This window comes from Pteronotus mesoamericanus, unplaced genomic scaffold (assembly GCF_021234165.1).
Source record: "Pteronotus mesoamericanus isolate MK-2021 breed Mesoamerican mustached bat unplaced genomic scaffold, CSHL_Meso_final contig_26, whole genome shotgun sequence".
NCBI lineage: Eukaryota > Metazoa > Chordata > Mammalia > Chiroptera > Mormoopidae > Pteronotus > Pteronotus mesoamericanus.
This window is the reverse complement of record NW_026555109.1, coordinates 11,015,748-11,030,909: the sequence shown is the minus strand read 5'-3', so window position 1 is coordinate 11,030,909 and position 15,162 is coordinate 11,015,748.

Genomic DNA, 15,162 nt, shown 5'->3' with positions numbered 1-15,162 from the left:
AGGCACCCAAAGAGCATCAAGTTCAGGAGATTAAGGAGACTGCATCACTGAATCACACAGGTCTCCAATCACAGAAGTTTACACCACAAAGGCAGGAGTCAAGACAGATCAATTTGAGAAGCAGAAGCAAAAAAGAAGAGTCTCAAATAATGGGAAGACAAAGAAAAAACCTCCAATCAAAAGGAAATGAGGAATCCCCAGACAGATAACTAAATGAGATAGAGGTATGTAAACTATCAGATACTGAGTTCAAAACAACAGTTATAAGGAAGCTCAATGAGCTCAGTGAGTTCAGTGAGAATTACCAAAGACTGCAGGGAAACTATGAGGAGCTTAACTGAAAACTATATCAGCATGAAAAAGGACATGAAAACTATTAACAAGAGGCAAAAGAAATGAAGAATACAATTTCTGAATTGAAGAACAAACTAGAAGGAATCAAAAACAGACTAGACAAAGCAGAGTATCAAATCAGCGAGCTGGATGACAAGGTAGAAAAAAGCTCCCAGAGAGGGCAAGTAAATGAAAAAACTCTCAGAAAAGAATGAAGAGGCTTTAAGGGAAATACAGGAGAATGTGAACCATAATAATATCTGTATAATAGAGATAGCAGAAGGAGAAGAGCAAGGGGTAGAGAAACTGTTTGAAAAAGGAATGATGGAAAACTTCCCTAATAGGAGGAGAGAAAAAGTCACACATGTCCAGGAAGCACAGAGTCCCATTCAAGAAGAATCCAATGAGGCCCACTCCAGGGCACATCATAATTAAAATGGCAAATATCAAAGATGAACAGAGAATCCTAAAGGAAGCAAGGGAGAAATCGTAACATACAAGAGAGCTCTGATGAGGCTAGCAGCTAACTTCTCAAAAGAAACACTACAAGCCAGAAGGAAATGGCAAGAAATATTCCAAGTAATGAAAATCAAAGGCCTGCAACCAAGACTGCTCTACCCAGCAAGGCTCTCAATGAAAATGGAAGGCAAAATAAGGAGTTTCCCACACAAAAGAAGGCTAAAAGAATACACCTCCACCAAAATAGCACTGCAAGATATGCTAAAGGGACTGCTTTAAGAAGAGGAAAGAAAAGAGTGAGAAGGAGAGGAATACAGGTATGAAGGGAAAAAATAAATAACTACCTGTCAATAATAGCCTTAAATGTAAATGGATTAAATGTTCCAATCAAAACACATAGGGTAGCTGAATAGATAGGAAAATATTACCCGCACATATGGTGCCTACAGGAGACCCACCTCAGAGCAAAGGACCTACACAGACTGAAAGTAAAGGGATGGAAAAAATATTCAAGCAAATGGACAGGGGGAAAAAAGCAAGGAGAGCAATTCTTTTATCAGACAAAATATTTTTCAAAACAAGGGCAATAAGATAAGACACAGAAGGATACTTCATAATACCCAAAGGAAGACTCCACCAAGAAGACATAAACATTGTAAGCCTATAAGCACCCAACATAGGAGCACCCAAATACATAAGGAAAATCTTGGAGAACTTCAACAAAGATATAGACAGCACCAAACACTGATAGTAGGGGATTTTAACACCACACTGTTAACAATGGGTAGATCTTTCAAACAAAATATCAACAAGGATATTGAGGAACTGGACAACACATTAGATCAAATTGACTTAACTGATATGTGGAGAACCTTTCATCCCAAAGAAGCAAAATACACATTCTTTTCAAATGCACATGGAACATTTACAAAGATAGACCACATGATAGGAGACAAAACAAATTCAAGAAATCTGAAATTATAACAAACATTTTCTTGGATCACAAGGGCTTGAAACTAGAAACCAACCACAAGGAAGAAAACTCAAAAACATTCAAACTCATAGAGACTGAAGAGCATGCTATTAAACAATGAACAGGTCAATAATGAGATCAAAGAAGAAATCAAAAGTTTCTGGAAACAAATGAAAATGAATACACAATAGCCCAAAACCTACAGGACAAGGCAAAGGCAGTCCCGAGAGGGAAGTTCATAGTAATGCAGGCCAACTTAAAAAAGATAGAAACACTTCAAATAAACAACATAACCCTACGTCTACAAGAACTGGAAAAACAACAACAAACAAAGCCCAGAACAAGTAGAAAGAAGGAAATAATCAAGATCAGAGCAGAACTGAATGACACAGAGACTAAAATAAAAATTCAAAGGATCAACAAATCCAGGAGCTGGTTCTTTGAAAAGATAAATGAAATCAACATGCCTTTAGGCAGACTCATCAAGAAAAAAGGGGAGAACACCCAAATAAATAATATAAGAAATGAAAGAGGAAAAATTACAATTGATACCACAGCAATACAAAGGATTGTAAGAAATTACTATGAACAATTGTATGCCAACACATTTGAAAACCTCAGTGAAACGAACAAATTTGTAGAAAAATATAACCTTCCAGTGTGGAATGAAGAAGAACCAGAAAGCCTGAACAGACCAATGACAGCTGGTGAAATTGAATCAGTAATCTAAAAAGTCCCAGCACACAAAAGCCTTGGCCCGGATAGTTTCACAGGAGAATTTTACAAAACATTTAAGGAAGAGCTAACTCCTCTCCTCAAAATATTTCAAAAAATCCAAGAAGAGGGAGGACTCTTAAACTCCTTTTATGAGGCCAGCATCATCCTAATCCCCAAACCAGATCAGGACACAGCAAAGAAAGAAAACTACAGGCCAATATCACTGAGGAACATAGACACTAAAATCCTCAACAAAATTTTAGCAAACTGCATCCAACAGTACATTAAAAATCATCCACCATGATCCAGTAGATGATTTTTAATGTTTTGCAAGGATGGTTCAGTATTCGCAAATCAATAAATATAACACATCACATAAACAAAAGGAAAGACGAAAACCACATGATCATATCAATAGATGTGGAAAAAGCATTTGATGAGGTACAGTATCCATTTATGATAAAAACACTCAGCAAAGTGGGAGTAAAAGAGGCATACCTCAACATAATAAAGGCCATATATGAAAAACATACAGCCAACATCATACTCAATGGGCAAAAACTAAAAGCTTTCCCACCAAAATCGGGAACAAGAAAAGGTTGTCTGCTTTCACCACTTCTATTCAATGTAGCATTCGAAGTCCTAGCCACAGTGATCAGACAAGAAAAAGAAACAAAAAGCATCCAATTTGGAAAGGAGGAAATAAATCTGTCATTGTTTGCAGATGACATGATAATGTACATAGAAAACTGCACAGATTCCACCAAAAAACTACTCAACCTAATAAGTGAATTGGGCAAAACAGCAGGATACAAAGTCAATATTCAGGATTTGAAGGCATTTTAGTACACCAACAATGAAATATCGTAATCAGAAATCAGGAAAAAAAAATCCCATTTGCTATAGTAATGAGAAAAATAATGTATCGAGGAATAAATGTAACCAAGGAGGTAAAAGACCTGTACTCAGAAAACTACACAATATTGAAGAAATTAAGGAAGACCCAAATAAATGGAAGCATATACTGTGTTCATGGATTGGAAGAATTAACATCATCAAAATGTCCATACTACCCAAAGCAATTTATAGATTCAACACAATCCTTATTAAAATATCAATGATATATTTCACATATATAGAGCAAACATTTCAAATATTTATATGGAACTATAAACGACCTTGATTAGCCTCAGCAATTTTGAGAATGAAGAACCAAGTAGGAGGGAACACAATGTCTCACCTCAAACTATATTATAATGCCACTGTAATGAAAAAGTCTGGTACTGGCATAAGAACAGACACATACATCAGTGGAACAGAATAGAGAGCCCAGAAATAAATACATGTCTCTATGGTCAATTAATATTCAACAAAGGGGGTAGAGGCATAAAATGGAATAAAAATAGCCTCTTCAACAAATGGTGTTGGGAGAGCTGGACAGCTCCATGCAAAAAATTGAAATTTGGCCACCAACTGACACCGCACCCAAAAATAAACTCAAGGCAGATAAAAGACTTAAATGTAAGTTGTGACACCATAAAAATCCTAGAGGGGAACATAGGCAGGGAACTCTCAGATATTCCAGGCAGAAATATTTTCACCAATATGTCCCCTAGAGCAAGGGACATAAAATAAAGAATAAACAAATGGGGCTTCATCAAAATTAGAAGTTCCTGCACGGCTAAAGAAAACATCAGCAAAATGAAAAGGGAACCAACCATATGGGAAAATATATTTGCCAATGATACTGCAGACAAGGGCTTGAGCTCCAAAATATATAAAGAACTCATATGACTCCATTTCAGGAAGACAAACAATCCCATTGAAAAATGGGCTAAGGACCTGAACAGGGACTTCTCCAAGGAAGACAGATAGAGGGCCCAGAGACATATGAAAGGATGCCCAGCATCACTTGCCATCAGAGAAATGCAAATTAAAACCACAATGAGATACCACTTCACCCCAGTCAGAATGGCCATCATAAACAAATCAACAAACAGTGAGTGCTGGCGAGGTTGTGGAGAAAGGGGAACCCTAGTACACTGTTGGTGGGAACACAGACTGGTGCAGCCACTGTGGAAAACAGTTTCGAATTTCCTCAGAAAGTTAAAAATGTAACTGCCTTTTGACCCAGCAATTCCATTGCTGGGATTATACCATAAGAATCCTGAAACACCAATTCAAAAGAACCTATGCACCCCAATGTTCATAGCAGCACAATTGACAATAGCCAAGTGTTGGAAGCAACCTAAGTGCCCATCATTAAATGAGTGGATCAGAAAACTCTGGTACATTTACACAATGGAATACTATGCCACAGAAAGAAAGAAGGAACTCCTCCTACCTTTCGCAGTAGCATGGATGGGACTGGAGAGCATTATACTAAGTGAAATGAATCAGGCGGTGAAAGACAAATACCATATGATCTCACCTGTAAGTGGAACCTAATCAACAAAACAGAAAAGCAAGAAAAATATAACCAGCAATACTGAAAGAAAAAACAAGCCAACAGTAACAAGAGGGGAAGTGGGGGAGGGGAGGGGTAATGGGGTAAAGTAGGGAAAGGGTCAAGTCAAGAAATATGTATAAAGGACCCATGGACAAAGCCAAAGATGGGAAGGATTGAGGGTGGGAGGTGGGTGTAGGTGGGGCAGGGTAAAGTGGTGCCAAGAAAATGGAGACAATTGTATTTGGACAATAAAATAATAAATTTAAAAAAGAATTATGTATATATTATTCAAGTTAGCCACACAAGCACACTATTTGATAGGTGCTGTCTCCTTTTTGTATACATGAAAACAAGGAACAAAGGCGTTCTATAGCTCCCCAAGGTCACAGAAGTGCCTGTACCAAGACAGTGTCTCCAGAGGCTATAGCTTTGAGCACCAGGACCTCATAAGTACAGTTCTGCCTCTGTCTGCAAAAGTCTAACCATCCATAAAGAGAATTTTATTATACAATCAAATTGCTATTAATGGTAGTGTTTTTCAATATTGCATAACTGGAAACAGATTGCAACACATAACTCCACATTGTAGTCACTATACCTGGGATTTAGGAGGCAAATATTAGTCTTCTTGGACTAGTTTTTCTTTAACAGCTGCAGCTCCATATGTTAAGTGAATTTTGGTAGAATTGTTCTCATGTGAACACTGAGTGCTAAATACAGTGTAATTAGAAGCTAGAGTTAATTACTAAGACTTGAAAATTTTTAGAAAGGAATGCTGAGGGGAAAATAGTATTCTTAAAGAAAAGCATTGTTTTATTGTTAGTTGGCCATAACTCACAGAATTCCTGATCAGCTCCAAGTAACAATTTCTGGGTAATAATCTAGCTTTGCTTTATAAATAAAATTATTATAAACATTTTCAAAGAACTATAATACTCTGGATTAATGTAATTTTCTTACAAATAAGTCATAGTAAGCTAACAAAATATTCAAATTTTCACAGGCAATCTAATAATATGTTTTTATGATAAAATTATACATTGGCTAAAACTTTTTTTTTTCCAGTTAGGTTAATCCAAGAGGCATAGTTAGCTCAAGGTCACACCACTTGTCAGTGGCAGAGAGAAAATTAGAATAAGGATGATCCAGAGGTTTCAACACTGGTTCCAACTTGATAAATTAGCAATGAATTGGCTGCCCTGGAGGCTGTTTGGTGAAGGACTCACCTCAGCTCTCACTGAGACTAGTGCAGTGATTGTTTGGTAATGTCTGAATGCGCTAGGGATTGAGAAGGGATGACAGACCATGTCCACTAAACCTACAATATGAGGAGGGGCTTGTGGCCTTTTAACCTGGCCCAAGGATATTTCATGTCTCCATCACAGGTATGCTGCCAAACATAATCAAAATGTAAATTTTGTTTACTAGAGTATTTCCCCAAGTAATCCTGTGAAACACATAGAGCTGGTATAAGTGGATGCTAGCTAAGCAGACAGAAGCATTGTCAAGCAGAATACAAAGAAATATCACCTGTTTCCTGGGATATTCCTGAATTTGGCCAAGGGCATATATGAGAGAGCAATGGGAGGGCAGCAAACAGTTCTACCTAAGGGGCCCACAAGTGCTGAGAGGCAAATAAGAGAATGGCCTATTTGTGGGTGTTTTTAAGGGGAACTGTCAGGTCTTGTACAAGGTAAATGTATATGCTGTCACCCCTGGGGACTAGTTCAGTTTTGTTCAAGACTGTTAATCCCTTTGGATATTCCACCAAAAACTGTAGTATTTACATATGGGCCCAAAATGCACCTTTGAAAATCTCCGATTCCTCCTACTGCCAGGAATAGTTGGTTTCCAGTGGCCTGTAGTGCTTCCCCCAAACCATTCTCCATAGCCTACCTGTTGTTTTATACCTTTCCTGGGCCACTGGCTTCAAAGTTTAGCAGCTTCTTCAGAAAATGCCATCATTTTTGGTCACTAACAGACTCTTTTGCTGAGCTCTGTAACGAAAAAGAAGAAATGAAGTTAATGTTACTCTTTTAAGGTAGGGAGGAATTTTTAATGTGCGTTTTTTTACTTGGGCATGTGCTTTATTTTGGAAATCTGGAACTATTCGGTACAATTGCTTGCTATCACAGGCAAGTCAGTGTATCTGTTGCAGTGGTGAAAGTCACCTTCACCAAAATAGGAGAAAGATGAATTGTGTTTCTGGTGACAAAACCTAGTGTGAACTGTCAACATACTATTTACAATTCTGTTAACAGTGATTTAAAAAAAATGACCATTTTTAGCTGTAGTTGAAGTATAATAAATGTTTTATTTTAATGTCAATTTCCCCATACCATTTAATAAGCAATTGTTAAAAAGAACTGATTGAAATTTTGTGTTTTTAATATAATTAAATTGTACTGCAATGGAGAATACTTTTTGAAATTATGGAAACAATTCTCATACTACTGAATTATGTAAAGTTTATGTGGAAATGAAAATGTTAAGATATATAATTTATATGGCATTCTTTAAAATATTTTATTTGCTAATAAAAATTACTATGAAACAAATCATGCTATTGCATTTCAATCATATCCTTGGAATGTTATATAGCTCTAGTATGAATTAAATGTTTTTCTGTTACTATCTTAAGTGAATGGCCCTAGCTAGTGTGGCTCAGTGGCTTGAGCGCTGGCCTGCGAACAGAAGGGTCACTGGTTTGATTCCCAGTGTAGGGCACATGCCTGGGTTGCAGGCCAGGTCCCCGGCAGGGGGCTCATGAAATGCAACCACACATTGGTTTTTCTCTCCCTCTTTTTCTCCCCACTTTCCCCTCTCTAAAAAATAAATAAGTAAATGAAATTTTAAAGTGAATAATTCTATTCTTCACTTTAAATCTAACAAAAATCAGTCTAAGTTTACCTAATACACAATAGAAAAGGAAGGAGATAAATTAGTAGACACTAGTCTCTTGTAGGAAGATGAACAAAGAAAAACAGAAAAATAGCACACCACAGTTATTAAAGACTTCCTGCTGAGGAACTTTGAAGATTGTAAATGAGTTCAAAACAACTGGAAGAATAGATTCATTTCATAACTGAATTATATAAAATTGCAGCACTGAATATGAAGATGTGTGATTCTAAAATAAAATGACTTGAATATTTTCACACAATTCCACAAATAACTGCTCCATAATAGTCTATTGAATTCAGCATAAAATAGAAATATCCAGCAAGCAGAAAAATGAATTTGTCTGTGCAGAAAAGTAAATATCTTATAGCAAAAATAAATCACAGAAGTAAGCAAATTTGACACTTATGGGCAACATGTGATCTGTATGTAATCCATACTTCTAAAGAGATATTGGAACATTCCGAAAATAAAATGGCATTGAGATAGTTCAATACATCATTTAATAGAAATGTCAATCCATTATATAGCTCACCTTCATTAAGCTGATTTTAACATAATTTTTTTTGAAACACAGGTTTTTGTCTGTAGTTTGACAAACCTCGTTTCCAATTTGAAGTCACAAACTCTGTACAAATGTAGGTTGTAACTTAATGCTACCATTATCTAACTCAGTCTCAGTTGGAAAGGATCTTACTCTCTACCAATTAAGGACAACTAACAATGTATGGGGACATTTTTGATGGTCATGACTGGTGAGAAAGGGAGGGTTCTACTGGCACCTAATAGGTAGAGACCTGAGATGCTGCTAAACATCCTGCAGTGCAAAGGAAATGCACACTACAAAGAATTATTTGATCCAAAATGTAAATGCTGCCACTGTGGAGAATACTTGATATAATTGCCTTACAAATCTGAATGGAACTAGATATGTTTCAAATTCTTAAAATATGAAGTAGTTCTCTAGTCAGTTAATAGGCTGCAGCTTACTTAAAATACTCTCTGAATATATTTCATAAATTAGTAAAGATTTCAAGATAGAAAATTCTAGAGGACTATGTGATGGTTGGAACAATCAAATTGCATGCATTTTACATGCAGTTTTCTGACTCATATTATCTAACCACTGTAGTTCACCCAAAATGAAATTGCCCTCCCATTAAAGTAATTACTGAGGAAATAATTCAGCTGAGCACTGTGAAAGGGCACTTTTGTTTTTAGCATTAGCAATTCCACTTAGGAGTTATCATGTCCCAGAGCCTTTGTGAGATTCAGAGGAAATAATGTGTTTTACATTCCATGTGTTTCATAAATGATTCCTGAATCAGCTTCCCTTCTTTCCAAGCAAATATGGCAGTGTACACAAGTTCAAACAGTAGGACAACTGTAATCCATGTGAATGTACTAGAAAGTGAGGTACCTGGGGCTGAAGCATACTAGGAATAGAGCCTTCAGTGCATCAAACTTTTAATTGGAAATTGAGGTCAAACTGTGCCCAAACCAACTTCATAGTGTATAAATATGATGCATTTATAAATTTTGGTTATAAAATTCATTTTTTTACTTTATGCAAATATTGTAAATATGTAGAGTAGGTAGTAAAATTAAAACAGGGTGGGACTTAACCCATTAACAACTAATCCTCACCAGCCAATCCCCCAAAAAGCATAAACAGGCAAAAAACCTTAAACTGAACTTGAAAAACATAGATATCACATTTTATTTTTTTTAAACATTTGTATTGGTTGTTGACATTATTATTACCCACACCCACAAGCATGGAATTTCTGGCCAAAATGTCCATTTGTCATAAGTAATGTGTATCTATAACAGGTATTTGAAAAAATAAGAGAAACAGAAATACCTCAACAATGATTTTTCTCACTTAAAAATTGAATAATTAAGCAATTATTCTTTAAAAATTACTAAAATAAATGTTCATACTTGGGATAATTGAAATCCATGTTAAAATTAAGATTTGACTTATAGTTTCACCTTCCACTATTTCCAAACCTCTTAGAAAATAAGCTGACTTAAAAATAAAGAGCTACCCTCAGACACTTGGGTATCAAACACTGAGTGACCTTTGGAGAACATCTCCCTTTTTCAGATAGAACTTTTAGATAACAGACATTTAGAGATTTCTATAAAAATATCAGATGCTTTTCAATACAAGATATAGCATCATCCAAAGAAGGTCAGTACTTGAAGCTAGAGTCTCCAAATTGGAGTCTCAGGATAATGAGAGAGTTGGTGTTGAGAAGACTGCAGATTGGAGCAAGAATGAAGACCTGAGTTGCTGAGTGAGATTGTAGGTATAGACAAGTTGATTCTGAAATTTATGCAAAAAGTTGAAGGAATTTGAATAGCCAAAATAATTTGAAAAAAATAAAATTGGAAACCTGACACTAATCTATTTAAAGTCTTGCTATACAAAGCTACTATAATCATGCAGTTTCACATTGGAGAAGGAATATGTATATAGAACGTTAAAGAGAGTAGAGAACCAAGCAATTCAGTGGAGGAGGATATCTTTTTCAACAAATGATAACAGGAAAATTGGATATCTATGTGCAAGCAAACAAATTAACCCTAAAATAACTCTCACACCTTACTTTAAAAAAGGAACTCAAAATGGATGATACAATCAATATAAAAAGTAAAACTATCACTTTGAGAAGAAACTGTCTGACTTCTTATTAGGCATAGGATTCTTAAATATAACAAAAGCATAATTGATAAAATAAAACTAAATTAGGCTTAATTAAAATTAAAAATATTTGTTCTGTGAAAGACATGGTTAAATAAATGAAAAGACAAGCTACAGATTACGAGAAAATATTTATAAGTTACATATGAAATGAAGAACTTGTATTCAGAATATTTAAAGGATTCTTTAAACTCCAGAGTAAGAAAACAAATACAATTAAAATATTGAAAAATTAGAGTCTTCTAGCCAAGATGGAGGCATACGTAGATACACTTAGCCTCCTCGCACAACCAAAAGAACAACAAATTTAAAAACAAAAAACCACCAGGACTGCCAGAAAATCAAACTGTATGCAAGTCTAACAACCAAGGAGTTAAAGAAGAAACATTCATCCAGACCAGTAGGAGGAACGGAGACCAGCAGCCAAGGCAGAGAGGACACATGTAGCAAGGTGGTGGCTGGAGGACTGGGCAGTGAGATGGCAGCTGGTAGTCCCACGTTTGCATGTAGGTAAGCCAGGAGGAACAACAGGGGAGCGAGATAGATTGAGCAACCCAGGGTTCCAGAGTGGAAAAAGAAAGCCTCAAAGCCTTTGGCCATAAAAACCTGTGGGGTTGTGGTGGCATGAGAAACTCCCAGACTCACAGGAGTGTTGGTTGGAGAGACCCACGGGGTCCTAGAGCATACACAAACCCCTCACCTAGGAATCAGCAACAGAAGGGCCCAATTTGCTTGTGGGTAAAGGGGGAAAGGCCAAAAGCCAAGCATGCAGCATTGTTCCCTTTCTGATCCCTCCGCCACATACAGTGAGACAACACAGTGAAGTGGGTTGCCTCACTTTGGCAAATACCCTACGGCTCTGCTTCTTACAAGGTAACAGCTGCACCGAGATAAAGAAATATGACCCAAATGAAGGAACAGATCAAAAACTCAAAAAAAAAACCAACTAAGCGATGAAGAGAGAGACAACCTATCACTTCAACAGAGTTCAAAACTCTAAGTATTGAACTTCTATAGAGTTTTGCAGATGCAGCATTGAAAACACTGGTAATCAGATGCTCACAGAAATGATGGAATATGGTCACAAAATACAGGAAAAAGTGAAGGCTATGCAAAGTGAAATAAAGAAAAATATACAGGGAACCAACAATGAAGGGAGGAAAACTGGGACTCAAATGATTAGGAAGAGAAGCAAGAAATAAACATTCACTTGGAACAGAATGAAGAAACAAGAATTCAAAAAAATGAGGAGAGGCTTAGGAACCTCTGGGACAACTTTAAACGTCCCAACATCTGAATTATAGGGGCACCAGAAGGAGAAGAGGAAGAGCAAGAAATTGAAAACTTATTTGAAAAAGCAATGAAGGAAAACTTCCCCAATCTGACAAAAAAAAGAAAAAAGAAAAGAAATAGACTTCCAGGAAGTCCAGGAAGCTCAGAGTCTCCCAAAGAAGTTGGGCCCAAGGAAGCACATGCCAAGCTACATCATAATTACATTACCCAAGATTAAAGATAAGGAGAGAATCTTAAAAGCATCAAGAGAACAGGAGACAGTTTCCTACAAAGGAGTTCCCATAAGACTATCAGCTGGTTTCTTAAAAGAAACCTTACAGGCCAGAAGGGGCTGGCAAGAAATAGTCAAAAGTCATGAAAGGCAAGGACCTACATCCAAGATTACTCTACCCAGCAAAGCTATCATTTAGAATAGAAGGTCAGATAAAGTGATTCCCAGATAAGGTAAGGTTAAAGGAATTCATCATCATCAAGCCCTTATTGTATGGAATGGTAATGGGAGTTATCTAAGAAAAAGAAGATCAAAACTATGAACAGTAAAATGAGAAGAAACTCACAACCATCAACAGATGAACTTAAAAAAACAAAAACGAAACAAACAAAGCAAAAAACTAGAACAGGAACAGAATCACAGAAATGGAGATCACATGGAGGTTTATCAGCAGGGAGGGTGAGGGGGGAGTGGGGGGAAAGGGTAGGGAATAAGAATCATAAATGGCAGGTATAAAATAGACAGGGGGAGGTCAAGAATAGTATAGGAAATGGAGAAGCCAAAGAACTTGCTTGTACAACCCATGGACATGAATGAAGGTGGAGGGAAATGCAAGTGGGAGGGGGGTGCAGGGCAGAGGAGAATAAAGGGGAGAGAAAAAATGGGACAACTGTAATAGCATAATGAATAAAATATACTTTAAAAATGGCAAAAGTTTTGAACAGGTACTTTGTCAATGAATACAAACACATGCAATGATCACATTTCTGGCAATTAAGTAAATGCTAATTAAAATCATAATGAGACAGTACTACAAGTCTATTAGAATAGCTAAAACTTTAAACAAGTGAGTTAGTAAATGAATGCATGCATGAATGAATGAATAATAAAGGACAGTACAGAATGCTGGTGCTGATGTGGAGCAAATGCCATTCTCCTTCACTGCTGGGAATGCAAAATGGCACAGACACTCAAAAACAGTTTGGCAGTTTTGTATAAAATTAAACACATACTACCACTCCTAGGAATTAAATTATGTTCACATAAAACCTGCACATGAATACTTATAACAGTGGTCAAAAAACAAAACAACACAAATAACCTTCAATCAGTGAATGGATAGGCAGACTGTAGTAGAACATTCATATAATGGAATACTATCTCACAGTAAAAAGAAATGAACTACTGATACATTAAAAAACATAGCTAATTCTGAAAGGCATATACTTAGGGAAAGAAGTCATTCTCAAAAGCATACATACTATATATGTCACTTATGACATTTTGGAAAGGAAAAAATATAGGGGTTAAGAACTGATTAGTGGTTGTCAGGCAGTGGAGCAGGGAGAAAGTTTGTCTACAAAGAAAAGTTTTTTGGGGTGATGGAAGTCTTCTCAATCCTCAATGTAGTAGTTACACACATCTTTATGTGTATTGAAACTCATAGAACTCTACACACAAAAAAGTCAATTTTATTTTATGTAAATTTAAAAAAAAGAAAATGCTTCGTTACCAACTCATTAATCGGATAGTTTGCCAGAGTCTCATGAATTCGTCAATGGTTGGTTTACTTAGGAGCAGTATAGCTGAGTAGAGTTTCCCAAAATGTAATATATGAAAGACAGACTGCATCCCTGTTAATTTAGGTGACACATATATGTATTAAATATTACCTCATGACAAACTGAAAAAAATCTTTCACATTTACTTCTCTTAAAAAGCTTAAATAATGTCGAGGAATTGGATTAACTTGGATTTTAGCACCTCTTAGAACCTTAATTTCTCTTTCTATGAAAGAGAACAGAATTTAGTTTAAGAGCCCCAGTTGATGACTGAATCCAGCTAAAATTGGATAAAAGTATTTTTATATGATGCCTTCAGTGTATCGCATGTGCAGAAAGGGCCCTCTCACATGCCTGAAGCTTAGGTCTGTCACAGATGATGTACCTGGGAACTTGGCTTCAATCCATTAATTGAAGTTTTCCCTGAAAGCCATACCTCTGCAGTGAAACACCTGAAAACACATCAGGAGATTCCGTCACCAGTTATTTGAACCCGACATGAAGGGATATATGTAATTGGAGTCTCCAGACCAGTTAGGTCTGTCATTTGTCCCAACCAGGATGACATTAAAGAAAAAAAAAATTCAGAAAAGAAAACCTAAGATTCTAATAGCTGACAGAATTTTCATAAGCACTGGAAAATTGTGTGAGACCTGGCAAACCCATATACCTCTGCTGTGAATATTCTGACTTGTTTTGTGTTTTGTATAATATTCTGAAAATATTCCAGTCATTAGCCAAACAAAATTTTAGCTCTTTAATTGTGTTTATGTCATTCCTTCAGTTAAACCACTGTTACCCTGGTAACAACACAGCAAACTGACCACTGAGAGAATTAAATCTGACCATTCGTGTAAAACCCTTAGTCAAGTATTCTCTAGTGTAGAATATATAAAACAAAAGTAGATCTCTTCGTAAGTAAACACTCCCTATCTATTAGCTTTTTGGTAACAATTCATAATAAACCATTTTCAATTGAAACTGTGGATATTATTTTAATTATTGAGATTTTGGAGTTTTTGAGTATTTTTCCATGTGATCAATACATAAACAATAAATGGCTCATAATGGTTTGAGGAGAGAGAAGAACATTTATCAGTATCCTCCAAATAAAATGTAATGTAAACCACACTTTTCAAATGACACAAATACCTGAACTCTATGAAAACAAAGTAGTTTCCTGGCTTTCGGTTCACTTAGACTATGTAATGAGACCCCAAAGCACCAGGATATAGTAGGGAAATACTGGCACACCCCACCTTTCTTGAATAGCCCAGTGAAATCAATATTTTGCTTAATGTTCTACAACATCCTGACTCTTTACTTCATCTTACTACCCAATTGGCCTCTAGGTTATTACATCCTCTCTTGGATCTATTAAAGAGTAATAACCTAGAACTTCTGTTCAAATGAAAGATTAAGAATAGCCTTTCCTTCCCCAGATTTTGTGTAAGTGAAAATAAAGGGAACGAAGTACATTAACAGAAAGAGAGATGGGTATGGGCCATCAGAGGATTAGTGATTTGATACAGTACTGGAAAACAGAAAGTAGAC